Below are 16,739 nucleotides of genomic sequence, written 5' to 3'. Positions count from 1 at the left end.
GAGGCAGTTTAGGAACAAAACATGTCTTGACCTTGCTTGGAACTTGTCCAATACTCCGTTTTTTCAGTACTTTTACGAAAAGCTGAAAGTTGATCCAAATTAATTTCTAAATGAACTGCCAAATACATGAGCAGAAATGATAAAATGCACAAATGAAGTACATTATTATAATGGAATTAAATTGCCTGAGGAATAGTGAGTGAAGAAAAATAGAAATGACCTTTTAGTTGGTGGCTATTTTGTGACTTTGCCTTTTTTTTTTTTTTGACTCCAGAAAATGAGTGTATTATTCTGTAATCTCATCAAAGTATATTGCAGTTGTTTTCTTAACAGAAGTGTTACTATTGGAATGGTATAAGATAACCTATAGTTTTGAACTGTAAATTTTTTCCATATGTCTGAATGGAAGCCAAAAGGAGAATATGCAAACATAGGCATTTAGCATATGTAATTATTTTCTAAGTAGCAATAGAAAACATATCATGGCTGTGTCTGAGGTAATAGCAAATTTGCTGTCTGCCACATTTAAAAAGAATTTATGAATGTGGAAATATACAAAAGAAATTTCCATATTGCCATATATCTACTGTTCAGCAAATCCATGGAAAAGGTACAAGTTGTTGGTTGGTTTGGTTTACATGTTCTTGCCATCCTACTGCAAACCAGTAGTAGTTATACAATCAAAAGAACAGCTATTTTTCTCTCCTAACTAGTTTGTAAAGGAGAGAAGATCTGTGCAGAGACACAGAAGTAAAAGGGTACCTGTGCTCTGAGAGCTGCTGCTGGTTGTGATCACTCATTGTAGGTCAGTAATTTTAGATTACACCCAAATAGTGGCAGACATTTGAGAGTAATCTGATATTCTTACATTTGCAAATTGCAGCTGTTAACAAGACCCATAAAAGTTATGAGAGAAGGATCACCCCTTTAAGAATGCAATTTAATTAATCTTCCAATTCTTCCTTTCTTTTCCACTGCATATAAAACACTGTTTACCTAGATGGTTATGGTCCCCATAACCACACTTTACTTCAAGGAAACTGAGAAAACTTAAACTACCAGACTATCAAAGTCATTGTAGTAGACTGAATCTAAGCCTGGTGTTATGGAGGAAAGCTTACTTTATCTTTTAAAACAACACAATAAATGTTTGTCATGAAATCAACACTGAGCAGAAAATATTTTTTGCATTAAAGCTGTAATAACATTAATCACTTTTTCTAGTGATTTTTTTCATGTCAAGAGATTAAAAAAAAGTAAAAAAGATTCTTAGTAATAATCTATTTCTTGTTTAATCTCTGAATTTTGTATTGGTATGACTTATGTAAAATTATTGAGAGAAGTACATAAACTTGTGGTCTTCTTTTTGCTTCAGATTTCCTTTTCTGAGTACAGCCGATTGCTCAGCTGGCAGAACAAACACACCTTTAATCTTTTTTCTTTACAAAGTTTCTTGTGTAATTTTGTGAGCCTAAGCCATTTTTCCTTTTCTGAATCTCCTTTGAACTTTTGAATTGGTTTGGAAATACTTTGCTTTTTCCATGTCTCTACCTGCAGTTGGAGAAAGTCTGGTTTCTGTCAGATTTGATTCATTACTTGTTTGGACTACAGTCATTGAGGTTAACTGTTCTTCCCTTGTTTGGCCTCTGTGCCAAGATTCTTTTTACAGCGTGATGTTTACATATATCAAAGCAGTTCTTATTAAACACAGTTTTCATCATGTCAATGTCATAACATACACATTTTTAATTTTCCATAGAATTGACTTAGACTCTAGTAGGGATCAAACATTAAGCACAACACTTGCAAAACACAATGTTTCTTGATGAAGATATTCTCACATTTAATAACAATTAACTCTGTAGTAGTTGTATTGATACTGAGTAAAACCATCTTAGGTTTACTGTGCAATTCAGCCTATGGGATTGGAATCTGACTAGCTTGTTTACAAAACAATGAGGCTGGGGATATGCCAGGACATTCATCTTCTTCTAAGAGTTCTCTTTTGTATTTTTCAATCCCTCTCCTTTCAATTATTAGAGCTCTGATTGAAGAAGCAAGCCAAATACTCGCTTCATTAGCAGCGGAAAGAAAATTGAAGCATCTCTCCTTAACAACACATTAGACTGAGGAACAAAATTGGAGGCAAATGATACCTTTATTTTCTGAATCTTAAAAAACCAAAACAAAACACAAACCACATCCTGTCTTAACCAGTGGCAGAGTAAAGTGAAAAGTTCATAGGCACAAGATGTCTTTACTAGAGAAGCAACCCAGATTTCTCTGAATCTTAGCCTGCCTTTGCCACCAGCTGATGGAATTTGGGAAATGCTTAGCTAGCCTTGACTATATGTGGGTAGACGTACAGGCTAGAGACCAGGTTATGGTTTAATTCGGTATGGGACCCATCTGGCTTGCAGCAGGAAAAGGGAAATTAGTTTCAAAATCTATTCCTTCAGTCTGGCCTGTTTGGCAAGGGAAGAGGGCTCAAGCTCTCCCAAGAAGTGATGGGGAGCTGCGCTCTTGGGCACCTGCGGGTGAATGCAAACACCTGCCGGGTATGGCAAAGCAGGGCATTTCTCCATGGAAATGCTCAGGCCCAGGGTAGACTAAGCATGTGGTTAATCACCTGGATTAACTCCAAATTCTTTAAACTGTAATTAACAGAGACAGTTTCCAGCTTCTCTTTTTTAATTCACCAAGACCGGTGTAATTTCAGGTGTGCCTGGTTTTGTGTTAGCATTTTCACTGATCCAAGGAATGAAATATCCTCCATCTTTCAGCTCTTTTGTCATCTGTGGAGAATTTCATTTGAGTGTTAAACAGGTGTCATGTGGTATTTGAGTCCCCACTGTGTATATCAAAGAAGGTGACTGGATATTTTTGGAAAGACAATAAGATTAATGGAGCCTCTGATTGTTTTTAGGAGCAACTGATGTCATCAGCTTCCCAGAAAGAAACAAATAAACAACTTCCCAAAAACCAGACCCCTGAACTGAGAGTAAATGAGGGTGGAACTGTTATTAAACTGTTTTATTCTGAAATGGCTGATAGTTTTGCATAAGCTGTCAATGCATAGGTGTTTGTTCTTAATTCTGATGTTAGTTTCACTATTAGGTATGAACACAAAATTGAGGTTGTTTTCTTTAAATGTCATTACTATAAATACAGGATAAACACTGGATACCATCTTATGGAGTGTCATAGCAAAGTTTTTGTCAGAGCAGTATCCACACAAAATGAGTAATCATATTCCCACATCTCTTTCAGTTCCTTTTTTATCTCCGGCCATTTTCTAATTTCTGTAATTTCATGGCAAGAAGATGCTCAGAAGAGTTTAGATTCCTAGTGTTTCTGTTCTTTTGGGAAATATGGGCCCATGGTTTAGAGTCCGGGGCTCAGACCAAGCCCTGAGATGCGTTAGTGCTTCCAGATTCCCTCTTCCGTTCCAATTCCAGCCTGTCAGGACTTGTACGTCAATATCAAAGTGCCACTGGGCCCTTCCATGAACATACAGCATTTCGTAGGAGGCATTCAGCACTTTACAGTGTTGGGCTGCTCTCTTTTTCTCTCTCCTGCCCTCCTGCCGCTTCCCTTCTTCTATCCACTGTAACCTATGCTTTCATAATGAAGAGCAATAATGACCTCCAAAGTGGAACAGGGTAGGAAGGATAGGTTAAAGGTGGACATATTTAATGAGTTTCAATAGTCAGTAAATTTAGGTATAAAGCCGACTTTTTTTTATTTAAACAGCCATCAATCCAAAGCACAATTTAGCACATGCTTAAGGCTAAACACATACATAATGTGTTACATAGCTTGTTTACATTTGCTCATTTCAGCTAATGCTGAGCCCTGTGGTTTTATATGGGAAATCTGCTTATTTGTTCCCTTATGCAATTGTTGAGTGTTTTATGTCTGTGCTTGCATTTTTCATACTATAACAAACACAGACAGAAATGAAAATTGTAAGACAGTTATTTGAATACATACAGCTATATAAATGTAAATGTCTAATTCACTCACTTTGTTAAAAGAAAAAAGGTAAAAAAAAAAAATCACTGAATTAATTGGACAGTGCTGGTGCCAAAATGCAGCAAACTGTTTTGTCACAAGCATTTCTAATGCTTTGTTGCTGCTGGATTAAAACATAAGAATGAATTCTCAAGGTTTTTCAAAGTGCCCCCAGAGGATTTTTAGAGTTTTGGTGTAACTGTGGACTTCATAACATATTATAATTTGAGTAATTTTTTCAGGTGTTCGCTATTAATATTTTACATTTCTACATGTCTGTGTACTCCTGTACTTATAATTACTTTGCTGAAGTTTGAAGAATTAGGATAAACACGGTAACATGGTTAGCAAAGAGAATGAGGAATTACTGTTTAGGGTATTTGCAAAATAACTTTACTTTCACATTCACTCTGCTTGAATCATTAAAAGTTTGCAATCAAAAGAAAAACATTACTGCGATGTTTTTTCAATATATCTCTGATTTGCCTTGATAGAGGAATATGTTTGAAATGTTGTACATGTTCTTTTTCCCCACTAAGTCTTCTGTTACTATTGATAAGGAATGTGCCTGTAATTTTCTCAAACAATGCAATGTTTGCTGAAACATAACCCAGAAAAACATAAAAATTGTCTGTTGGAACGAAATATTCTAAAATAATTTTAAGTTCTATTTTAATTGTTCTTAATGAAAAATCAGCTTGGATATTCTTGTGCATTATAACAAAACCATGATGCAAAATTATATTATTGTCTTTTTCACAGATTTCCTAATCCTTCTGATTGTTGATTTTTCTGAATGCCACTGTCAGTGGATACAAATGATTAATGCAGGGGGAAACAGGCTTCTTTCAGCTAGCCTTTGTTAAAAATAGAATTCACATTGCTCTGTTCTCACTCAAGGATATTCAGATACAGTACGTATGGTTGCTGTTCTACTGTAACATAGCTTTAATTTGGCCTGCAGTCATTTTGAAGCTAAGGTAAATTAGCTCACAAGATTCAAGAGCCTGATAGAGTAGATGGTTATTCTTTCTGTATGGGCTACAGATATATATATGATCACTCATATGCGTATAAGGATATACTGCATGTGAGAGGCCTCTTTGCTGCTTATACAGTGTCTTGCCTGCTACCCATCAACTGGAGCACAGGGGCATCTGTTGTTTTGGGGAATAATACAAGTGGTTTCTTTAGGAGGAAAAGTCAGAGAATGAATGCATAGCGAGAGTGCGCTGACCTTCTAGTAGACTTAACTGCCAAATTTAGAGTAAACCCACTGTGCTTCTGCAGCACTGCAAAGCTGTGAGCAGTGGTTTCACTCAGAGTCATTCTGTGATTTAAAGGTTGGCCTCCTCCTGCTTGATTTCTTGTGCGGCAGGTGGCTCACAGGGAGCTGGTTTGCAATGTCCGGCTCCCACAACGGGGAAATGCGTTAAAGGAGACAATTTGGGTTTTGTTATGGCTGTTAAATAGAAATATACAGAGCACAGCTCAATAAAATAAAGGGCAAAAGAGGAAGTGAGGAGGGTGGGAGAGAGCCGTGTACAATGGAATAAATGACTTCCTTCACTCTGAAATGAAAAGAGGACGTGAATGCTCTGAAATGATCAGCACACAATGCACTGCTGAAGGAAAGAGGTCTGCCTCAGAAAACTATTTTTCTTTACTGATACGAGTAGGCACTGCTTCTTAAAAAAACCCCACAAAAACTTCACATGGAAGATATGATCAAATATCCACGAAAAAGGAAAGTCTTCCAATAGGTATCAACATGTATTGCTATCAACAGATATCAATATGCATTGATGCCTGTTGATGCCAATAGGTACTGATAGTGTCTTCGTCCCAAACCATGTTGTGAGCCTAGAATGAGAAATCAAGATTATTTTTTTACCAGCACATCCAATATTTAGAGTGTTTATCTCCTAGCTATTAATAATAAACCAATAATTTGGGGGTTGCTGCTTTAGGTTAAGATCCTGTAGAGGTGAAATGGGTGCAAAGCAAGGGCTCTGAGTTTTCATTAGGGAGTGTATGAAAGCACTGTGCAGAAACATGCAGGCTGAGATGCATCTTGCCTAGCTCACCAGTGGGAACACCTAGACTCCCTTTAAGATGTGCATGTCTCTGTCTCTTCATTATAGCCTTCTGTTACAGAGTGACAGGGGTAATGATCTGAAATCTGTTTCCCATTTCTGAATGCAAAGATCAGTATTGCAAACATCCAAAGCTAGGTGAGCTGAACCCTACTTTTATTATCTTCCCGGCATACAAAGTGGGATCCACTCAAGCCCTTTTGTTTTGTCTCAGTGCCTTGCTACGTGTTTGCTAGCTTTTGTACAGTTGTTTGGTATCAGCAGCTAGAGGATGCAGAGGATTCAGTATGTAGGCTGGGTCTATCAGGCAGCATAGTGGTGCATGCAGCCAAATAAATCTTGTCAGACCTGGAGCATGAAGCTGTGTGTGTATTGGCAGGGCTTCATATGGGCTCAGGGTTAGGAGGGCTGTGCAGAAGCAGCTGAACTGCACCTGCAGGGAGCAAATTTAGGGTTGGCAAGACATGATCACTGGGCTGTGCACCTTGCAAAAATGACTGTGCTATTTTGAGAATCGTGTTAGTTTTGGAGTCCCAGTTTATCAACTTGCAAAATGAATGCTGGCTTGGCATCCATCAGGAAGTATAACCAGATAATCCAGCTACTGGATTTCAGAAATCTGAAAGATGATGGCGTAACTTGATGGTGAGCACGAGAGGTTAATGAATACAGTAGTGCCTTGAAAAGGAGAGAGCATTTTATAAAAAAGATAGACCACTATCTGTTATTTGTGCAGTTACAGCACATGGTGTAGTAAGAAATACCTTCTGATATTAACGTGCTCTAGAAGTGATCAAATACTGGAACCCATCTAGTGCAGCTTTCTGTAACTGAAAAGGTATGTGTAAGAGTGGGGTCAGAGAAAAAAAAATAATAAATTGTGCACATAGTGGTTGTGTGTGCACACATATGCAGATGCACAAAAGCACACTGGTTTCAAAGTCTTTTCTGGAATAACTATTTTTTCAAGAAGAAAAGGAAGCCAGCCCCTCCTCCATGGTGTGTCTGTGAAGTGATCAGGTAGAGGGATGAAACTAGAACTGCAGAAGTGTTAAATTGCGTAATATCTACGTAAGAAACTAATTAGCTCTTATTTTATACCTTTTTTTTACTGGTTTTTTTTTCAGTTGAAATGAAATTATAGTTTTCTTTATAGTGAGGTGGTCTGTCTTCATGGATGTAAATCTGATGTCTTGCTTCTTGGGAGATCACAGTGGAGGAGATCTCTGCTCTGTTCCTTTTCCCACTTAGTTTCAAACCATTATTCATTGACATGACGGATAATCACTGCTACTGCCATTTCTTTTTCTTTTTATTTATATAACAGTAGACTGATGAACAACTTCTTAGTTCCAAATTAAGATATGGAAAAGTCTTGTTAAAACTTAAGGCCAAGTGTCTCTTTCAAAATCATGCTTGTATTAAGGAGACAAAGATTTCCAAGTAGTTGTAAATAGTACACTTTATTTCAATAACAGAAATCTGATCTTTCTATACTGAAAACTGAGGATATCACGTGTCAGAAAACAGCAGCATTTATTAACTCGTTTGTTTAAAAAGAATAAAGCTAACCTATCCTTTGAATGTCTTCCCAATGCAGCAAAAAAACCCCCAAACAACCAAAACCCCCCAAAACCTCAAACCCAACATTCAAAGCCAAACCTAACATCAAAATATACTTAAGACACTTAATATACTTGCATAAATGCATACAAAAAAATTGGGAAAAAGGATGCTTAAATTTATCCCAGAAGACGGAAGGAACCTCTGCATGTATCTATACTACAAAATCCAGAAGAGGAAATAAAAAGAGAGGGACTACATTTTTTTTGTTCACTTTACAGTCTAGTCTTTTTCTCTACCAAAGATGCTTTTATGAACCTTCTTACAATTACATAAATGTGTTCCCTACTTATTTTAAGAACTCAATAGATTTCACCCAGCTCTGAGGACTAAAGAATCATCTACCCCTTAGTGAACACCTCAATTCTCCATCTGAAATTATACAGCAATATAAAAATAGCCATGACAGAAATGAAACTTCTATGTTCAAGGTTTGTATGACATGATTCTTGGAAAAGCAGCTTTGTTGGGCTATAGTGCTGGTTTTGCAGGAGCAATGAGGACTACTCAATTTGTTCTTTTCACAAATACAGTGATGATGAGTTACCTTGGCTATTTTACATTCGCACAGATTTGTCAATTTGTGACCAAGTAGGAAACCTAAATTAAAAATGCCAATTTCTATTTGATAATTCAAGAATGAAGGGTGAGGAAGATGATCTGCAGGAAGCTTCTTACATGTATGCAAATGCCTTGGATGAAAATCTGATCCAAATAAATATCGCTCTCAGCTTCAGTGGTATCAGTTCTGGACAGCATTTTAAACAGAAAAAAATAATATGACCCTATGACAGAAATATCATTACTTTCATTTGCGAGACAGGAAGTGCACAATGTTTTCAATAGCAGGTTAATGATTTCAAAATGAAGTGTTTATCTCTCAAATCCAACTTATTCCTCCTAGAATCAATTTTACCAGCTGATGTGAATCATGTTGTGATTATTTGAGTGTAATGGTTAGAAAAGAAGTTTCATTAGGATGAAAACAATAAAACAACCCACTTAGTTAAAACCTGTTTTTAAAATTTCCAGGGGTTTTAAAAGCATGAATTATGCTAATTGGCAAGATACATACAATTATTATTATTGCATAGGGCTCTAACATGTGTTAATAGATTATCTGTATTAGTAATTTTATTGTTTTATTTCAGTTGCAATAAATTTTTTTCTCTTTTTATAGGCTTTTGAATAATAACGAAATTTGGAAGATTTCAAGAAATGGCTTTGAAGGGCTTTAAAATCTGCACAACCTGTAACTCAAAACAGAAAACTCTCTCTGATGACTCTTAATAGCTAAACTGTGATTTTTAGTTATTTAAAAATAATAAAAAATGTATTATTCAAGTGCAAAACAGTTTATTCACAGCCTGCCACATCTAGTTTATACTTACTGAAAATCATGCAGTTCAGCAATATGTGATTGGACTAATGAACCAATGAGAAATAATTTAGTTTTGTGTGTTTTATGCTTAGTTGCTTAATTTTGAAAAAGGACTGCATAAGGTGATACTTTCTGCTGCTGCTTTCATTGGCTTCCCTTAAAATTTTAATCACCAACCATAACAACTCTTGCTCATGTTTCTGTTTTTGGGGAATTTATGACACTTCATTTCACATCACACACAAGTGACAAAATACTGTTCAACACAACTTTGACATTGAACAGTTTCTGTGTAAAAACCCCATATTAATTGACTGATCAACTTAGATATAAAAGCTTTGAGCATTTCAGGTTCTGCTGAAGACTGCTTTAACATTAATGTAACTAATGTATTAAATGTGAAAAGCATGAACCTATAGAAAAGAGTTTAGGTTCATCTTTTTATGACAGAAAGCTTAATACACTTAATAGTAACATGTGCACATAGACCAGATTAGGGAATGAATTGATTAAAGATAATAAGCAGACAAATTTGATGGTGTTCTGTTGAACTGGGACACAGTAAAATGTATCTCAGAGCTATTCAAGAATTTAAGCCAAAATATGATGTGGAATATTAACCACAATATCCAAGAAACTGTGGAGAACATGAAGGATATAAAGGTTCATATGTCCATACTTCTATTTGGAAAAACAAAGGTACTCTTAGAGCTATGTACTAATTGGACTAATCTCAACATTTCAGAAAGCAGATTTCCTGAAGGAAATGTTTTGATAGTTGATCTATAAGCACCTAGGGGATAAGAACAGATTTTTCAACTACTGATAGAGTTCAGCTAACATATTTCTTGTGACATGTTGTCAGTCCTTCTGGCTAGGGCAGAAGTATTGGATAACACTTTAACTTCACACACATTCTTTCACACACTTTCATCTGATGTTCTTACAAGCAGTCTATGGAGATAAAGTCTAAATGAAGCAACTGACTGATGGATAAACACCTCATTGGAAAACTTGATTTAGTTGGTAGCTCTCAGTGGTCAGCTGTTAAGCTGGAAGGATAACGTGAGTGAAGTTTGTTCTCAATCTAGCCCTTAGTCAAAGTCAAAATGTTAGTCAGAAACCAGCAGAAAAAGCTGTTCCCAAGCCAATGTATTTATGGATGAAATTGCTATGGGAAAAGAAAAAGTGGGTTGTGAATGCAGTTTACTGGAATACTCATTTACCTGCTTTACAATCACAACACTGAGAAAGTAAAAGATTTACCAGCCAGTTATATCCAGACACTATTCAGCAATGCAGACTCATTTTATCTCACTTCAGCTTCACTGTGATTTGAATTTGTTATATTTACATCAGGTCTGCTTGCTCCTGATAATATATGAAAGCTGGCTGTTTAATGCAGGTCAAATTATGTCCCTTTTGGCTTAATACAGCAGAGAACATGCAAATCTTCTGTTACATAGTGTTTGGAAAATTAACTAATCCAGGCAGAGTGTAGCATAAAGACACCTGGCTGTTCCTGTAACTCATAAAAGTTATTTCAATTTCTGGATATCTGCAGTACACCTTGGAAGGCAGAAGAGAGACCTATGTTTTCTGTTATATATTTTCCTGTCATAGCATTGGCTAGGCAGAAATCTTATGGTTAATTTGTTTATTCTCAAGCCTCTGAGGAAAACAGAAAGCAAAACTGCCCACCACCCAGCCACGACAGATAGTGCTATCGATTAAAAAAAAAATAAGTAACATTAATGCTGTCACCTTCTCCCTTTGGATCTTGTTCACTTTATGCACTTCATATCTACCAGAAGGATTAGAAATTGGTTTCATTAATCCAAGTGCTAATCACTACACTGAACAGTTTGCTATTCAGACTTAGCTATTATATATTAGATTTTAACTTCTTACAGCTGTCACTATATTTTTTACAACTTCCAACAAATAACCCTGGAACCCTGGGTTCTATTTTTTAATGCTGTATAATCTGGCTTTCTGTGTGTTATAGTGTTCACCTAAACCATTAGAGTCTTCAAGATCCATGACAGTTGGGCTGTTTTCTGGCTGTTAAGAGTTTGGATGGATCAATATTTAACTCAAATTTGTCTCCAAGTTATATGGTAATCATCTATTTTATGCCCAATATTTATAATATAGATGGTTGATTCAATAAAATCTGTACTTGTTCTCACAAATACAGGTTTTACAGAATGAAGACATTGCTCAAACTCACATTTTAATTGAAGGAATCTTAAATGGGATGTGCTGACTTGTGACTTTTTATAGATTTTGATAACACCTATAAACCCATGGCAAACATATGTCTCAATTAGAAGTCCCTAAAGCTTTTTCTAAGATACTGCCCCTTATATTTTTCTTTTTTTTTTTTTTAATTTGGTCCTTTTCTCTGTCTCTTCCCTCCTTCCCTTCTTGGGAAGGTTAATGTTAATAATATTACTGAGTTGGCATCCCTATTTTTATATCAGTCAACATGCTTCCTTCTTGTGATATTGTTCAAATTCAACTGTTTGAGCTGGCTAGGAGGTGTTTATGTTTTTCAATTGTCCACAGTCTCCAAGCTGGGCTTTGTTCCTATTATAGGCACCCTCTCTAATTTCTCCTTGTGAACTGAGGAGCTCCAAGGACCATCATTGCTTTCTTACCTGATGCTGTATGAAAAAAAAAGAAGTAATTTCAGAGATTTTCTATAGTTTCAGAGCACACAGAAAGCCCCAGATGCTGCTGCATACATTATCACATAGCCATAAAGAGGGTCTAGATGATAGTATGACAACATTGATGTATGTGGGGGAAACAGGCTTGTTTACTAGGGGAGTGATAGAGGAGATTTTTGTAAGGTACTCAGGTGTACGGTAACTCAGGCCACAGTACATTCAATTAAATGCAGGGCTGCCTGGCATACTGCTTAAGAAATTGAGCTTCCCTTGCAGGAGCTGGGACACTTCCTTAAAGCTTGTAGGAATCTGGGCTGGAGCTCTTCATCCTACTGGAGCTGTTCCTGAGGCAGGTCTGCTCACCAGTTGTCTGAACAGCTACATTACTCTAGAATTACTGGATGTACCCTGTTGGGAGTGCTGGGGAGTTTCTTTACAGTTACTTGTCTGAAGCTCATCACAGCTGCACTGTTATAGCTCAGTACCAGTTAAAAGCCAGTTTTTCAGCCATGTTTTTTCAGGTCAGGATATGTCATTGTTAAGTCAGAGGGTGTGTAATCACTCAATTCTACAGGTGGACATCAGAGCATGTACTTAAAACTGGTACATGGATAACATAAGAACCCAAAATGTCCAAACATATGGATGTCATGTTACAGTGCTCTTTGTAGCCACTGATAATCAGCCAGAGCTTCCAGAATGACAGAATGGGATTCCTGTCTATTAGTCTGGTCATGTTGCTTCATTAGAAGGCAAGCTACCAGTATAGAAATAGTATCTCTGATGAATACATAGGTTGCAGCTGGGTTGGGATGCTTCTATTGGTCAATGACAGCATGGTGTAGAGAACTGCTGGATCTAGTCCTCCTACATGATGGCCCATGCACAGGTCACAGATGACTCTAAGACAGCCCTCCTTTTCCTGGTGGTATCCCTTATTCACATCTTCAGTGGTGGGTGGCATTGTGGGTGCAGATGTCCCGAGGCAGTAGAAATTAATTTTTAAAAAGATACACATGGTGTGCCTGATGAACTGGGCATCATACAAACGTGAAAGGACTGCTTAGGAGGGAGGAGAGTCATGCAGGATGCCTCGTGGGTCTGAGTTTAATTCATTGATTTCACAGTTTAATTCTGAGCAGAAGCAGGGCTACCAAAGTCAACACAGAGAAAGCCAGGGTGACATGAGAACAACCATCCATATCTGAACAGTAGTTCACTGAAGTTTGTTTTATCTTTTATTTAAAAACTTCTAGGCATGGGGGTTCCTTAACCTTAGATAATCTATCCTACTGCTTTTAAGTCTACTTTTTGTTCTAGCCACAGGAATTAGGAATAACTGTTTTTTCTCGTTGGTGATCTTTTACTTTTGAAGGCTAGTATGATACATTGTTTGTTTGTTTGTTTTTCTTCTCTTTTTCTCCTGGATTATAAACTGAGTATTTTCTCAAAGGATATGTTTTGTAGGCCTCCAGTCCCCTTTCATATTCTTCTCTAGACTTTTTACAATTTCTTTACATAGTACCATAATTAGACTTCAGTCATGCTGAGTAAAGAAGGATTTCTTCATTTCTCATATATAGTATTCCCACTTATATTTCTTCACAACACTTTATGTATACACTCTATGTGTACTGCTATGTAACTGTCCACATCCGATTTCATCCTTTTATTTCAGTAAATTTCTGAAATTTGTCAAGAATATTTTGAATTCCAGCCTTACATTCCTCCCAGTTTTCAAATTAAAAAATATACTCACATCAGCATTGGACAAGGAACAGTTCCTGTGCAATCTCTCTCAGTGCATCCTCCTGCTGATGACAACAGACCGTTTACAAACCAGTTTTGCATGCGCCTTACAGTACACTTTTCCAGAGCACAGGTCACCCCCACCGTTTCCCTGGAGGAAAAGACCACTTGGGCAGCAAACGAAACTGAAGGATATATTTCTGCATCTGTGTTTGTCCAAGCTGCTTTTGCATTGCTGCGTGCAAGGAGGAGTGGCACTGAAGGTATGGCGCCTGCTTGAAGTCTCTGTACAGCCCAAGGGGAGAAGAAAGGAGGAAGAGCTGCTGCTGCCCCTCTTACTGGAGTCTTGTGCACAGTATTTCCCAGGAAAACCAGAACTTGAAGATTTTTCTCTCTTGGATACTTGCAAGGTACCTTGGTGCTACGTTACAGAGGTGACCGTCATATAAATGAAAGGGGCTATATGGTACAAAAAGGCAACTTTTGATCTCTTTTCCTCTGCCTTTGCATAACCCTCTAGAAATCACGGAGCTGCTGTTGTTGCTGACACCTTGAGAAGGGGAAATCATACAGGTGACTCAGAGGTTTTGGAGGTGAAGAAGAACCTGAGGATCATCTGCTTTTGGCCTAGCATGGAAGTAGGAGGCACTGAAGCAGAAATCACTGATAGGAAATCCTGGCTGTATTTCCTAAGACTGCATACAACAATAGTATCTGAAGGCTGTGTCAAAAACTGTAGCATAGCTGTAACACGTAGTCCTTTTGCTTTTTCCCTCTCCACAAGGTCTGTTACTTTGATAATTTGACAAGATTTACTCTTGACAAGTTCATGTTGGCTATCACATATTAGTGTGTGTAGCTGAAATTTACGAACCAGTCTCTGACAGACCTTGGACTTCGATTAATCTTTAACCTGGCTAAAAAGGTGAAAAAGGGTTACATTGTTTTAAAATAGATTTTTTGTAATACAAAAAGGCAACTCGGAAAAAAATGTGAATATTTCATTCCTATTCATAAGAAGGATAAATCCTATGAAATCTTGGGGATGAAGGATTGTTGGTTGAGATGATGCAGCTAAAGAACTGATTATATACGGAGGTGATTGGACAAATCCAGGCCCTGACTGCTATCAGAGAATCACTATGAAAAGTCTTTCAATCTGAAAAATTCTTTCCATCATTCAAGTGAAACTCCCATCTCTGATCACCTAATTAATCTTCATATTTGTGGAAGACAACTACACCTGTTTGTTCATGCTTTATCTGCTTGTTTGACTGTGTATTCTGCTTGTGATAACAAAGAGTTAATTTTTGCTCAGACTACTTAAAAAGTAGCAGTAAAAATGTACAAATGTTTCTAATAAGAATCTGTTTACCAATACTTAAAAGAACAGATGTTGTTCCTTTTGGAGTTCACTTCTCAGCATGCTGAATTCTTCACTTCCACCTTAGCACAAAAAAAGGAGGGAACCCAGGTGAGAAAGCAAAGCAAAGCCCTTTGATGTAGATAAAAATGCAGCCACTGAAGCATAAAGGCAGACAGTAGCAGAATACAGATTGACTCACTCCTCTCTCACCTACCCTCCATCACCCACAAAAAATGAATTCCTGAGATGTAAGTTTCCCAATGCATTAAATAAGAGGGAAGAACCCAGTGGCAGGTTAGTGATGCAGCTCTCATGATTTCTGACACAAAGTTAGCCCTGCAAAAACAGCTTCTGGGCTGCAAAAAGGAGACATTTGAGGAGGCTGCCAGATTTCAGAAATTATGACATAAAGTTTGCTATTAATGCTCAGAAGCCACAGTAGTTGACAGCTGTATAAAATGTTATGTTATTTTACGATAGGGATTTAAGAGTTATTTTATGTTAGTATTTTATTCTTCAAATAATTAAATTAAAAAGAGGCTGGTGAAGAGAGGAGATTATGGGAGATCTTTCATGATTTTAACTGGAATTCTGTCCCAAGAAATGGGAGGTATGGTTTTCCCAGATGATTTTGAATTGCAATTTTTCTTTAAGTAGCACATATAGTTTTGGATGCTGTCAGGATGGAACTGGCATGTTGTCAGGAAACCACCTGGCTACATTATTTAGGCAAAATTTATTGCATTTAACTCCTGCTGGCAACATACATTCTACAAGGTATTTAGGAACATGTCTCTCTGTTGCAAATCAAAGCTGGAAGTTCCAGAAAGGCATCTCCCACAGGTGCTGAGTGTTCCTGGCAGCACAGTCATTTCCCTTGTACAGCAGCAAATTAGCTAGTAACATCTGAACTAGCAATGAGTTTATGAGCATGCGTTGTTTGTTTCTCTTTTTTCTCCAGAAATTATTTTGAATAATGTATTGTACAAAAAAACAACGTATTTTGAAAAATTTTATGAATTATAAAGTGAACAGGATAAAGCATTCATTCCATGTCATCTATATTTCACCACTGGGAAGAACCTAATCTGATTTTTTTTTTTCCTTAAATGTGAATTTATTTAATTACAGGAAAGCTAAATTTCAATAAAAGATAATTGTGTCTGACATGAATGGTTTTTGCTTTGTTGCAATTTATCTTTGCAGTTATCTGTACAAGAATGAAATTCACACAGTCGATCAACAGGCATTTAAGGGACTTTTACATCTCCAGAGCAGCTGTAACAAACCCCAAACTATTTACTGAAATGTCTGCAATAATGTTTCTAGAATTTTTTTTTTTTTTTAAATTGTCGCCTTGAAATGTGGGAATTTGTATTTCAGGACTGGGTAAATTAATTCTGTAAATACAGCCACAGTTCCCATATAATTAAAATTTGCCAATGTTATCTTGTTTAAGAATGACACTAACATAATTATGGTTCCTCAGTAGGAGACTGTTCCCAAACTTCCTCACCAATGTAGAAACACCAATAATCATAGAAGAAAGCTCCAATATTTTATGTGTTGAATTGCTTCTTGGAAAACATTCCTGATTTCCATTCACATGAAGGGACCCTTGGGCTACTTGATTCTTGACTTGGGTAAATGGTGCCCAAATAAATAAGCAACTCCCCTTCCTGTTGTCCTCCCCCTCCCCCCCCCCCCCCCGAAAAACATGTATGGTAGTCTGAATACAGACAGGTATGTGAATTACAAAACTGAATACTAAAAATAAATGAAACACAATGCTACACCAAAACAAAGAAATTGCATGTTCAGTAGAACAAATGCCA

Source organism: Harpia harpyja, chromosome 5 (assembly GCF_026419915.1).
Source record: "Harpia harpyja isolate bHarHar1 chromosome 5, bHarHar1 primary haplotype, whole genome shotgun sequence".
Classification (NCBI taxonomy): Eukaryota; Metazoa; Chordata; class Aves; order Accipitriformes; family Accipitridae; genus Harpia; species Harpia harpyja.
The sequence above is the reverse complement of the archived record's forward strand: the minus strand, read 5'-3'. Positions refer to the sequence as shown.